Below are 14,704 nucleotides of genomic sequence, written 5' to 3' on the forward strand. Positions count from 1 at the left end.
CATCCTAATAATAAAATTGCCGTCAATAATAGTGAACACTTATCAAACACTTACTGGGATCTAGGCTTTTTATATATCTTATTCAATTCTCACATAGTCTCATAGATAAAGAAAATTATGTTAAGTGAGCTTCTTTCTCCATTATTCAATGCCAATTTTTTTTCTAAATAATGTTTACCAATTGGAACTCACATCTGCTGCTGCTTATAGACCAAATCCATCCCACTATCTACTTTCATAATGGCTGTGCGCTAAGAATATTTGTTATATTTTAAAGTATTTTTAAGGGAAACCAAGAATATTATGAGACAAAGACCTATGTGACCTGGAAAGCTTAAAATATTTAGTGTATGGCCCTTTACAGAAAATGTTTGCTCACCTCTGACTTATAAGGACATACGCCTGGTTCAAAAGCTGCTTCACTGATTCTGGAACGTGAGTTTTAAAACTGACAATATACTTATAGACATATACAGCCTCCAGTTTATCTGACCCAGTGAAGAGCAGGAGAAAACAAAGCAAACACACATCCTGATATGCATTAAAAAGATAAATTGTGTTGAATATTTTGTGCTTCATATAAATCCTATGACCTGACATAGAAGGTGGAGGGACATGTGAACATGATCCCTTGAACATACATGAGGTAAGAGAAAACTGACTATAGTTGTACAAGGCCTAAATAGAATGTGCACCATAGAAAATACTCTGGGGATTAGTGTATGCCTTCACTCCTCCATGGTACCTAAAGAGGCTTCGTTGCTGTAGACTGGGTGCGCTCGCCCAGAAAGATGAGGAAAGATCACTAGATGGTAAGCGATGTAGGAAGACAGGCTGGCTAGGTAAGAATTTACCTTAGTAAGCAAAATCACCAATCTGAGGGGATACATTATTTAAGTAGAAAATAGTAGAGTTGGATGAACTGTACAAAGATTATACCCACTCTGACATTATAGACCAAGTGCCAACTCTCAGGATTGACAAGTAACATTCATAAATAAAAGTACTCAGTTTTTGTTTGAGCCTTTTTACGTGTCCTCTATGCCATCCAGAGATCTGAGCTGATTATCTTGGGGGTCTTGGTGTAATAGCAGACTTCTTCCTCCAGTGATTGGCACTGGACCATGTTTGGTATTCTCTGCCTTATCTCCCATTCCTGTCTATCTCCTTTACCCTTCCTTAAAGAATCAACCTACTACTAGTAACTTACTTACTACTAGATAGTTTTACTGTCATGCCCTCAATGATAAATAAACACCTAGGCTTGTACATATAGTATCTTTTCATTTCTCTCCCCAGTTATTCAATGCCAATTTTTTTCTAAATAACGTTTGCCAATTGGAGCTCACATCCAAAAATAGAAATTTTGCATTCTCAGAGAAGCATTATCTGCTTTCTATTATAAAACAGTCATATATCAAAGAACTTACATGTGAAACTGAAATCACCACCCATCTTTAAAGGCTTTATTTGGTGCTAAACCCTTTGTCTTGAGTCTTGAAATTTTATTATTAGTAACTAGTTTTTTATGCTTAAAAGAAATTAAATCCATTTCATTTTTTTATCAGAATGAGACACCCTCAAACATAAATAATTTAAAAATTTAGACAATATTTTTGATTAGGCTGAAATATGAATGCTTGCTTGAGAAACACAATGTTCTTTATTTTCTGTCATTGATGACTATGCTAACACAATTATAGTATTTTATATTTCAGAATGGCAATATAACTGATCCCAAAGGACACATGAACCCTTTTTATCCACATCATTTGGGCACTGCTAGGTCATGGCTGTTCCTTTCTAGAATATCCTCTAATTTAATTTTCCTTTGAATAATTGTTTGCTAGATCAAATCTATCTTTTTTCCCCTAGAAATCCTTTTGACCTTTACGGAAGACTGGACTCATAACCGAACATTATGCCAATGGAAATGATAAGATTTCTTCTAAGACTTTAGACATTTGTTTGAAGACAGTGGTGTATTAGTAAATATTCAAAAGTTCTTTTCCACACAGAAATATTTTTAGCAAAATGAATAATGTATTGTTCTTTAAACATCATTTGTGAGATTTTTTTTAAAAAGTAAATTATTTTTGTTAACCCTCCATACAATTATTTCTTCTTTACTTTTTCTCCCTGGCTAGCAAATATATTATAACTTATTTAATCTTCCTTTATTACCTTGGGCATTAACCATAATTCCTGGATTTAGATTTGAGATAAAATAGTGTATAATGAAATAGTCAAACTAGTGTTGTTTTTTAAGTAGGGACAAAATTGTATTTATCATTGAATCAGGTATGTTGTCACAATCATGTTTTAAATCACTCTTTTTGTCGTTGCGTATTGTAAATACCCTTTGGTCGTGTTGAAGCTATAACAAGTCTAAAAAAAAATCTCTTTGGCTGTCTTGTATTTTCTGTTTCTGTTATTCAAGGCCCTTTATAATTTGCTGCTTCCTTATGTCTCCAAATTACTTTCTTTTTTTGTTGTCTTTTCAGTAAATCTTATATTCCTTCAGAATTGGTCTACATATTTTGTCTGAAAATGATTGCCATAAGATACCACTTCTTTAGTGATGTTTATGCATTTACTGAAGATTGAAATGCCTTCCCAACTCTTCACTCATGAAAGTCTGTCTCATTCTTTCCCCAAAGCCCACATCGTACCTGCTAAATGGAGTCAACGCGCATTATCTGATTTCTCTCTTTTCAAAACTATTCTAACACATATATTCTTAAAGACCATTGGTACATTTACTATTATATGCAGTCTTATTGTATTTGTCTTGAGGCTGCAACTAGATTGAGAAACGTCAAGGGCAAGAAAAAATATTTGTATCTAGTTAAACCTTTATTACCTATCACATAGTAGATCCTGAATATATGTTATTGCATTTTAAAATCCATCACTTACTTTTAATTATGATTAATGTTTGTGTAAGAATTAAACCATAGGCAGTTGAACAATAGGAAAAAAACTGAAAAGCAAGCGTCCCAATTAAAGATTAGGGATCAAAGAGAGAACAGAAAGTAAACTGAGGGAAACACTGTGGGAACTAAGGCTATTTGGTTCACTCACTTCACCTCTGTTTGGATTACAGAGACGTCTGTGACGCCCCACCTCACCCAAGCATGCACATTCTCAATAGTATGGCTTTTTACCAAGAGGTTTTACCATTGCCCAAGGCTTGCAGCCTATTATCAAAAACGTAGATGGAGTGATCTTATCTCAAATATGTCAAATCACTTCACTCCTGTCTTAAAAATCTCCATTAGTTTCCCATTTTACTTAGAATGAAAGCAAAAGTCCTTAGTATGAGCGATGTATGAGTCAGGATATTTTATTAGCAGTTGCAAACAACTCAGAATCTTTTTTTTATTTTTTAATTATTTTTCAGATTTTATTTTTCTTTCTTCTCTCCAAAGCCCCCCAGTACCTAGTTGTATATTTTAGTTGTAGGTCCTTCTAGTTGTGGCATGTGGGACACTGCCTCAGCGTAGCTTGAGGAGTGGTGCCATGTCAGCGCCCAGGATCTGAACCGGTGAAACCCTGGGCTGCCGAAGCACAGCACGTGAACTTAACCACTCGGACCCGGGGCTGGCCCCACAACTCAGAGTCTTAATGATTTGAACAACCAAAGTTAATTTCTGCAATAGCTGCCTTCTGCTATGGTTTCATTGTGAAGGATGTGAGTTTTGTCTGTCATGAGCATCCAGGGACAAAGACTGATGGAGCAGGCATCACCTCTAATATGCTTGTCAGCACGCTGAAGCAATTGTATGCTCTGGTCTACAAGAATCACACATTTTGATCACAATTCTTTGTCCAGAACTCTCTTAATGGTTGCACTGAAACATGGGGAGTAGAAAATAGAAATTTACCTGATAGAGTACCAGAAAGGGGGCAGAATCACCATCCATATGGCCTTATATGGTTATCTCACTCTTATATCCGCATTGCCTTTCTGATCTTATCTTCTGCTACTTTCCCCTGTACTAGATCTTAATTCGGCCACAATAGCCTCCTTGCTGCTACCTAAACACCCCAGACATGTTCTTCCTGTTGCCCTGCCCTAAAATGCCTTCCCCAATATCTCTGTGGGTAGCTCCCTCAAGTCTACTCAAATACAATTGCCTCAGTGAAGACTTCTTCTTATCCTGTTTAACATGAATGCTTCTCCACTACACCACTTTGCTTCTTTTTCTCCTTGGCCTTTATCATTATACAGGCATGTGCCGCACAACAACATTTTGGTCAATGATGGACGGATATATGATGGTGGTCCCACAAGATTAGTACCCTGTAGCCTAGGTGTGCAGTTGGCTATACCATTTAGGTTTGTGTACGTATTCTATGATGTTCTCACAAGGGCGAAATTGACACATTTCTCAGAACATACCCCCATTGATAATGACTGTATTGCATACTATATTATCAATATCTCCTTGAAAGCTAAATTTAATGAAGAGCAGGGATTTTAGTTTGTTTTGCTGTATGTCAGCATACAGGACAGTGCCTACATTAAGCCTCTTAACTTATTGTAATTATGATTACAATAACATTCATAATTACAATTTACAATTATTTCTTGATATTGACTATGTAATGAACATCTATTTTATGCAAACATTTTACTAGGTGCTTTCTGATATATTAACTCATTTCATTTCATGATAACCCTGGAAAGTAGATACAATCATCCCCATACTACAAATGTGTAAACAAGCAATAAGAATTAGTATACTTATGACCACACAGGAAAAGAGATTTACTTTAACATATGTCAACACGGTAAAATTTTCATTTAATGTTTATTTTAACTAAGGAATTCTCACCAAGTACTTATGATGTAAGTGTAAGAAGGGCCTTCTTTGTACTAGTGATGAAAGAAGGTAAGAAACTTAGTTATCGGCAATGATTTTCAAGTCATAAAAGTATTGCAAATAAACTCATGTTCACATTTTGACATCTTTGCATAGGATAGCAGTAGTCCTCAATCCATTAGAATCATGCAGGGAACTTTAAAAAATGCTGATGGTCAGTTCCCATCCCCAGAAATTCTCATTCAAGCTCCCGCAGGTAATTCTAATGTGCAACACATGTTGAGAACCACTGAGTTGGAGGATTACCTTGATCACTGAGCTTCTGGTGGTGGTGATGCTATGGATTTGTAAATACCATTTGTGGGAAATGAGGAGGGTGTACTGGTGGCTCAGATTAGGTTAGATACGATTGTCCATTTATTCCATTGATGGAGCAAAGCAATAACTTATTAAAATACCGCACATCCTTTATGCATACATCTTCATCATCAGTCTTCTGTAGATGTTTCTTTTCCTTTATGTTTTCTGATTTTGGTAAACATAAACTGACAGTTGTTGGAGAACAGAGAAAAACGATGTCAACTATTCTCCAATTTCCTTTTTGTGGTGTTAGATCATTATGGTTAGCAGGAGCCAAAAGTTTCAAAAAGTCATTGTTTTCTCTGGGATTATTCACATACCTGTGGTCTTGCACTCTAAGGAAGGCTAACTCCATTTTGGGGACTAGTTCTAAAGATATTTTTGTTATTGAATTAATGGAATTCTGGGTTTATAAGTGCAGATGTTTTCCTCCTGGTGGCATCTTCACAAAGTTGAGTTGCTTTAACTTTATTCAGACATTAAAATATTCATGATCTTGGTGGTGAAGAATGGCCCATTTTTTCAGTCCAGCTCATGAATTAATTCAATAGCTAGGCTTAGTAACCTGGAAGGTATTGGCTTCTATTTCAGATAAATTATTGTGAGGAAAGAATACAAAAGATTTATTACAAATCATATGAATGATACAGCACCTTTATGGCATGCAGCTTGTACAGTTAAAAAAAAAAAGCAATTCTCTACCTCAGTTAATGCAATGTATATGCTCCTCAGTGTTTCTAAGGTTGCAAAATGCTTGCAGAACTGTCCCCAGAGAGATTTACTCCTAGGATTCGGTTCTAGAATATATGAAGAGGGGGGTAACTCTCATTCCCTATTATTTATGAACTAGCCTTGGCTTATCATTCAAGCTCTCTAACTTTGTCAGTGTGCCTCAAACTCCTCACACTTTGAGCCTCAAATGCACACCTCAAAACATTATACATCACACACACCATGCTCTATCAAAATAAACAGAACTTTTTGGGAGGGCTTGCTTTATTTGAATTCTCTCTTTCTGGGATTACCATTTCTTCCTCCTAATGCTATTCTGCAAACATATACAGCACAGCCTAATTTAACAGTGCCTCCTATTTTAATTCAGATTGATCTGTTAATTTTGCCTCTTTCTTTAGACAGTGTAACTTCTTTCGAACCAAAGAGCTTTCTAAACCTTGTAAGGGCACAAGGTTGTACAAGAGGATAGCCAGAATTTTCAATATGCGTACACAAAGGGCTTGCTTTCTGGTTTTGAGATCTTCTGTAAATTTCTTCAATTACTTCTCATTAACACAACAAAATGTGGGTTTTACCATTCCAGTTCAGCTTCAATTATTTTCTTGTGGAAGGATCCTTGGGTCTTATATCTTGCTGTATTCTTTACCATGTGCTCCAACATGTACTTGGCTAATGGGTTTCTTAAAAGGTTGACACATAACTTCCAACATCTGTGCAATTCTTCTAGGCTATTGAAAAAATGGACATGACTAGTGAAGGTTTGTTTAAACTTCCTATCTCCATTACATACTCCAGTTCTACATTAATATTTTCAAAACTCAGCATGGAAGAAGAGAAAGAGTTCCAAAGCATCTCTCTAAGTTATTTAGATTTTTTTACATTCAGATTTCTCCAAGAGCCTGAAAAGTACTAGGTATGAAATTAGAAGACAGTTTTATTACTGGCTCTATTACACATATAAATGGGCAGTGTTGAGAAACTCTAAAAACCTTTGTCGATGCAAATAATCCATAACCAACCTATAAATCAAATCGGGGTGAGTTTATTGTGAGCCAGAGTGAGGATTATAACCCAGGAAGACCTTAGAAGAAGTTCCGGAGAAGCATGAGTTTCAGTACAGTCTTAAATCTTTTTAGAACAAAGAACATACACTGAACACACCCAGGATACATTTTCATCAAAATTTCAAAGAGATATTCAGTTGCAAACTAGCAGGTCAACATGACCTTGATGTCAGGAAAGGGACTAATCCAGGCTTTACCAATAGGGCATTAGCACTAGGTTTAGGAGGAGAAGTATGCATTCTTAAGAGGTGCATTCTTTAATGGATAAGCAGATGTACAATGTATGTTTGATAGGCCATAAATCAGGCTTTTTAGTTCAAGCTGAGATTCAGTTTTGAACACAAATAGTTAGCCCAATACTTCACTGTGAAAATCTCTTTTCGCCTTAAACTTCAAATTTGTTTCTCTCTCTTTACCTTTCAAGGCTGTTTGAGTTAAATGGGTTTGCGTGAATGGTGTTGAAACTCTAAAAGCACTATATAAATTTGGGCTGAGCATTCTCCTCTTGCCCCTCCAGATTCATAATCTGCCTCTCTCCAACATGCTTTGTGCCTGAGGAGCTGTGCCCCATGGACGGCTTCAAGAAGGCTCCACTGCCCGCTGGCTTTCAGCTGACCAGTGGGAAGCGCCAGTCAAAGGTAGGAGAGAGGGGAGGTTGGAGAAGGTAACATGTGTTTCCCCCTGGCTCCCTCCTTGCCAGGCTGCAGTTCACCACTGATTGTTTCTGTTCTTTTTCCCCACCAATATCTACAACTGCTCTTGGGTGTTCCTTCTCCTATATCTATAGGTCAGGATGGATCCTGGTATCTGCTCCTCCCTGGCCCTCTCAGGTCCAGGAGTGGCAGTGGCATCCTGCTGTTGCTAGCCCCAAGGCACTTTATAATACTTTACTTTCTTTATCCCCCCACATCTTGCTAAATAGTCTCCATCAGCACGCTTTCTTCCATCATCTATTTTGAGTGTGTCATATTTCTCCCTGGAACCTTATCTAAGACAAATAACTGCATTTTTGCTGCTAATTTATTAATAATGAGATATTCTATATGCCAACATAAATCCACATATAGAAATTTATGTTTTTCCTAAGTTTTCTAAATAAATACATACACACACACACACATCCATACACATATTCCTGAATATATGATTTTCTCCTTTTCCAGAACATGTTTCCACTGTGGATTTGAGGGCTAGGTTAAATTTCAAGGCCATTTTGTGAATTTATACTCAATTTTATTTAAAATTGTGACCTTATTTCTACTAGTCTTGATTTGTAATTTTAACTACTGTTAGATTAACTTCAGTCTTATCAGATTCATATGTAAGTATGTGCATGAACAGTGTTTTTGATCTACAGCTTTAAGGATTCCTTTTGAGATATATATGTGTATTGCACTTCAAATATAAACCACCTGTAACCCCCTGGCGGGAGCAGATATATTTATAATCCAAAAAGTTCCTTGTAAGTAAAACTTCATTGTTATCAAGTTTTTTCCCACAAGAATGTGAGAAAATGTGGGATATCACAGCTTCTAGGTCATTCTTCCTGAGAGAGACATCAAGTGTGAGGACATTTGTCCTTAAGTTTGATGTGCGTTACTCTCTCTAATGGGTGCATCATGCTCATATACCCCTCGGCTCACCAGCTGCAAATCCACCCTTGCTGGTCAAGTAAGATGTTTATGAACTTGCATTATTCAAGTAACTTTGAGTCTAATCATTTTGTAATAATGAGATAATTTGCAGACATCATTATTAGTAACCAGTGACTAGTGACTAGAGTTGCATATTATAGAAACAGTGATGTCACCCCGCTGAACACTACTGCTCTTAAAGCTCAGCCCATGATTCAGGCGAAGTACAAGTGGGAGTCACACTTTCAGGGATTTTTGTCAGAGCATCAGAGCTGTCTTGAGTTCCATGAGTAAGTTAACTCTTTATTTCATCAGTCACGTGACTACCTCCTTTGCTCCATTCCGAGGCAGGATGAAGACTGGCTTCTCCACTGAAATTTTCCCTCAATGCAAAGTTGCCCCATTGTTCACCGTTCTCCCCTTGGAAAACGTGAAAAGTAGCAATCACTCCAGTCATTCTTCTCTCTGGCCAGGCTTTGACTCAGCTATTCAGGGAACATGTAACAGCAAATACATGTATATATCCCTCCCTGATATTTTTATCCCCATTTTATTCCATTGCAAGTGTTATCACAACTATCTATGCTCCTATCCACAATGTTATACATACTTAAGTTGAGATGAAACCACTCTTCCCTGAGAAGACTCAGCTTTGTTTTCAACCCCATCATCTCAGTTATTGTCAAACGCTAAAGTGAGGCTTTGAATTTGCAATGATGTATTTCCTATATCTTTGGTGTGGGATATACTTTTATTAGGATAAACTGAATTAAATCACTAACCTAGAGAATAATGGGATTATATTCTATATCTATATATAAGCTTATGTAACTAAGCTCTTGATAGATTTTAACTGTATGAGATTTATAATTAGTGTCAGTAAGATCAATGTTGTTTGAATTCTCAGCTAGGTGATACTCATCATTTTCTTTTTGAGGACCCACTCAATATAAGCCTTGGTTAGTCTGATAGAATTGCATTGCTTGTAGTATTTTGAAAAGGACTCTAGCATAAGAAAAAGAGCTTGGATCCTCCCCAAATTGTGGTTGTGTATAAATTCGAACACTTACTAGTTACATTAGATTGGACAAATGTTATTGACTTTAAATTTCTGTCTAAAAATGAGAGGAGAATAGATCTTCCATGGCTAGTTGTGAATAGTCAGTCAACAAACACTGATTTAGTTTCTCCACTTCTGCTCTCCTCTTTTACTTTCCCTTTATAGCAAGTTGGGAAAAGGTGGCTCCTACTAGCAGTGCAGGAAAAAAGTAAACTTTTCTTTTCCTCTTTTTTGCTTCTTTCGAAAAAATTGTGGTGAAATACACATAACATATAACTTACCGTCTTAGCCATTTTTAGGTGTAATTCAGCAGTGTTAAAGTACATTCACTTTGTTGTGCAACCAATCTCCAGAACCTTTTTCATGTTGCAAAACTGAAATTCTATACCCGTTAAACAACACCACCTCTGTCTCCCTCCCAGATTTCCTTTTGTGGTGTTAGTTTTAACAATTACAGCAAATTTAGTGAGAATCAAGAATTTATTCCAAATTATTGTGTTTCATTCACACGATTTATAATCTTAGTGACTATACACCTCTATCTTCCAGAACAATTTCTATTTTAAGAGATTTTACTCTTTTTAAGTAAAGTTGATTCCTTGGTGAAGGATTTTTCTATAGTTACTATTATTCATTAAATATAAGGAAACTGGCAAATCAGAAAACAAAGTTATCTATCCTACCAATTGCTTCAACCTTTGGTTTTAGAAAATGTGGTGACCATGTCTATAAGTTGTAGTCACTGAGTACATAGGATCAGTGGGTTAGGGTCCTTGCTAAGGACAAGGCCATATTTGAACTGGAAACTTCAGGGCACTGAATCTTTTGTTTTTAGCCAGCTCTGTCCTGACTTTAGTCTTGGCTAAAAATGTGAATATTTTTACTTCCATTTAAGCTATACTCAAAGTAGTTTGGTACTATTTTCTAACCTTCTAAATATATATCTACATTTATTTTCATATCTACTTTCAAATTCTGAAAGCTATTTCCTAGCTTTCAATATATATGCATATAGGCTGAGAAAATAACGAAATATTTAATTCAGGAATGTGGAAACAATAATTCTTAAGTATTATTTGTGTGCATTTTTAAACTCTTCAGGAATACTTCTGTTTGATTTAGATGAGAAAGAATATGCTTTATCTAATAGTCTATAATTTAGTTTTGAAGATTAAGCATGCTAATAAATTTACAGCATTTAAAACGATGCCTGGCACATAGAAAGTGCTCAAAACTTTTTAGCAATTATTATCATTATTGGTCTTATTATTATTATTATTAGGGGAATTAAATTGAATGGACAGCAAGTCCGATATTTACCAAAGTTATTGTATTGGGCGAACCTCAGAGGTACTCCACATACTTGGTACCCATTCTGTAAACCACGCACCCCAAACCCACTACAGAGAGTACCCCCGTGGACTGCCTAGGTACTTTAATTCTGCATATGCAAGACACTTTCAAATCTAAAACATTTTCTTCGCATAATACTGAGTAGTTGGGCCTTCTTTCAAAATGCAGCGACCAATCTATAAGCTTTTCAAATCTGAAAGAACTTTTTTCTTTTTTATGCCTCCTAAAATAAATTATTACGTATGTGGCTAAAAGATTAAACTTCCACTTTATTTTCGGTAGACGTTATTGTCTATATTCATAACTCAAGAAGGAGTACCAGCTAATTTTTTTAGTAAAGAAAGGAGGAAGCTTTAGGTTCCTTCTTATTACCGCAAAAGTGCATTTGAGTGTAAGTGGAAAAATGCGGAGGACATTTAAAAATTGTCCTATTCAGTTTGATCTGCAATAGAAGAATGCCGTAGACTGGGTGGCTTAAACAACACTTCTTTGTCAGAGTTTGGGAGGCTGGCAAGTCCCAGATCAAGGTACTGGCAGGTCCAGTGTCTGGTGAGGGCGCTCTTCCTGCTTTGCGCCTAGATATCTTCCTGTATCCTCATATGGTGGAAAGAATGAGCTCCAGTCTCTTTCTCTTCTTTTAAGGACACTAAAAAGTAAAAATACCTAAAAGCATACATTTTAGAATTCATTTTACAGTAAATATAAACTTTTTTCACACTATATTACTTTATTTAATTCCAGTTGAATCCTACCACAACTTCCAATTTCATTGAACCTCACTCTTTAGGAGTCTCTCCCACCCTCTGCCTACCACATCATGATCTTTACATTGGAGCGATCCCTCAGGACGCTAGTTATCACTGGCCAAGCCTGGATGGGTCTAAAGTCTAGTCGCTTCTCTACTTCCTTCTCTGATACGTTTGGTAATCTTTGTGGAGCCTGGGAAGCAAAGCTGAATTGTTATAGTCAACATGCAGCACAAAAGGATTCTCCACTGCTCTCTGAGGCGAAGAGTCAGAGGTTTCCATGGCAAGCGGACCCTCAGAGTTTCGTGCAATTTTTAGTGTTGAGAATATTCCTATTCTAGGAAAGAGCCCAGACTTCTGGAAATGAAAAGCCAGGAAAACAGTTTGTTTAGAGGCAACTTGTCTTTGATCCAGCACACGATGAGCCTTCCCCACGTCAATGAGTCACAAGCTGTTAGCATGTATTGGTGTATCAGACTCACCTGAGAGTCTGATGAAACACTGATGGCTCGGCTCTACCTCGAGAGTTTCTGATTCAGTAGATCCTAGGTAGGGATTGAGAATTTGCATTGCTAACAAGGTCCCAGGTGGAGCTAATGTCCAGTGTCCTCACTTTAAGAAATGGCATCCTAAGGCAAGAGAAAGAAAAAGGGTTTGACTATAAAAAGACCTTGTGGTGAGACAAATGCCATACAAGAAGGAAAAAATGAATACAATAGTCGCCCCTTATCGTCAGGGGATACATTTCAAACCCCCAGTCGATGCCTGAAGCTGCAAACTGTGGATAGTACTGAACCCCATGTATACTATGTTTTTTCCTACACATGCATACCTGTGATAAAGTTTAATTCATAATTGGACAGTAAGAGATTAACAATAACTAATAATAGAATAGAACAACTATAACAACATACTGTAATAACAGTGACCGTAGATCTTAGCAACCTTAGCATATGATTTCTTTCTTATTAAGTTGAGAACTTTCACCTTTTCACATAAAGGGAGCATTCTATGGTTTCTCTTTGGCATATCCGAATAGCCAGCATGACTACTCTCATATTTTGGGGCCATGATTAAGTAAGATGAGGGTTACTTGAATACAGGGACTGCAATACCGGGACAGTGGATCTGATAACTGAGACCGCTCCAAAGTGACTGACAGGGAAGTAGCAGGTAGCGGGTAGCATACACAGTGAGGACCCTCTGGATGAATGGATTATCCGTGTCCCAGGCAGGATGGAACAGGACGGTGTGAGATTTCATCATGCTACTCAAAATGACGTGCAATTTAAACGTTTGAATTATTTCTGGAATTTTCCATTTAATATTTTCAGACCAGGGTTGACCACAGGTAACTGAAACCACAGAAACCAAAACCACAGTTAAGGGGAGACCACTGTATCTCAACATATTATCTTACCAAATTTCTTTGCAGGAATATGGGGAATGTATGCATAGGATTTAAAGCCAGACAAAGAATGATTAAAATCCTAGCACTGATGTACACTTGGACAATTAACTTACAGAATCTTGGTTTGTGCATCTCTTTAACTTGACTAATACCAGCTTCCTAGTAGAGTGGTTGTGAGTATTCAGTAACGTTAGTGAAGTACTTGGCACATTTAACAACTGCCAGTCACCCTTCTTGCTGTTACAGATCTTTCTGAGATATCAGGGTGGAAAACGGAAACAGCACAGGTTTTGGAATAAGACAAGCTTGAGTTCAAATTTCTGCTCTATTACAGACTGGCAAATTGATAGTGAATAAATTATTTAACCTCCAAGCCTTAGGTCCCTCATCTGTAAAGTGGTGTGATGAGGATTAAATTAAACAGGTTTGGAAAAGAATTCAGCGATGGATCCTGCCCAAGCTAGGCGCTCCAACATCACTGTGCCCTTCTCCAACCCTCACAGTGACAGACAATGAATTTGTCAAAAGTGTGTATCCCTGGCATAGAATGCAAACGTACTCTGGGCTTGCAGCTGTGATACCTACAGAACAATTTGATATTGGGAGATCTTCCCCAATCTGGAGGCGTTTTATGAGAAGTTTAGGGGAAAATTCATCTTCACTTAAACCCACATTTTTCTCTCTAATTCCCATATTAGTGAAGTTTCCTGAAATTAAAGTCTGCCTCCAAAAATAGGAAATACATAAAATCCTACTCACTTCAGAAATTGGTGTTAATTTTCTTTGTTGTTTGTTTGGAAAATTAGATTTGGGCTCTTAGAAACAGAATGAAGAATTCTGGATCTCCTCAAGCAATGACTGAGTCTCTTTATAGGATTTTCTTTTTTTGTATTATTGTGGTAAAATATAAGTAACATAAAATTCACCACTTTAACCATTTTTAAGTGTATAATCAATGGGATTAATTACATTTGCAATGCTATGTAAACATCACCACTTAAATTTTATGTGACAAGAAAGAATCTAGTTAGAAGTTAATATTGGAAAATATATATATATATTTTTTGAGAAAGATTAGCCCTGAGCTAACATCTGCTGCCAATCCTCCTCTTTTTTTGCTGAGGAAGATTGGCCCTGAGCTAATGTCCATGCCCATCTTCCTCTATTTTATATCTGGGACGCCTGCCACAGCATGGCTGGACAAGTAGTGCCATGTCCACACCCAGGATCCAAACCAGCGAACCCCAGGGCCACGAAAGTGGAACATGCAAACTTAATCACTGTGCCACCAGCCTGGCCCCCTGGAGAATAAATTCTTTTGATTTCATAGTATAAGTGCTTTTAAAAATTTCTTTTAAAACAAGATCACTAAATACAAACCATATACAAAACATTTGATAAGTTTGATGATGTCTGTGCATACAAGGAAATCAGAAAAAGAGTAAAAACGTAAGTTACAGTCTCAAAAACGTTATAGCAACTTATGGCTTATCGAATTTCAGTATCCTGAAT

General features: G+C 36.8%; 1 long non-coding RNA gene across 1 annotated transcript in view; it reads left to right on the forward strand.

The window, feature by feature from the left end:
• LOC139078557 (uncharacterized) overlaps positions 1-14,704 on the forward strand; it is a 96,009-nt gene that overhangs the window by 62,450 nt on the left and 18,855 nt on the right. Inside the window, exon 3 of the long non-coding RNA XR_011531571.1 lies at positions 7,506-7,626. This is a non-coding gene — a long non-coding RNA (uncharacterized lncRNA). The remainder of the gene's footprint in view (positions 1-7,505; positions 7,627-14,704) is intronic.

The sequence above is a fragment of the Equus przewalskii genome, chromosome 22 (genome assembly GCF_037783145.1).
Source record: "Equus przewalskii isolate Varuska chromosome 22, EquPr2, whole genome shotgun sequence".
Taxonomy (NCBI): domain Eukaryota; kingdom Metazoa; phylum Chordata; class Mammalia; order Perissodactyla; family Equidae; genus Equus; species Equus przewalskii.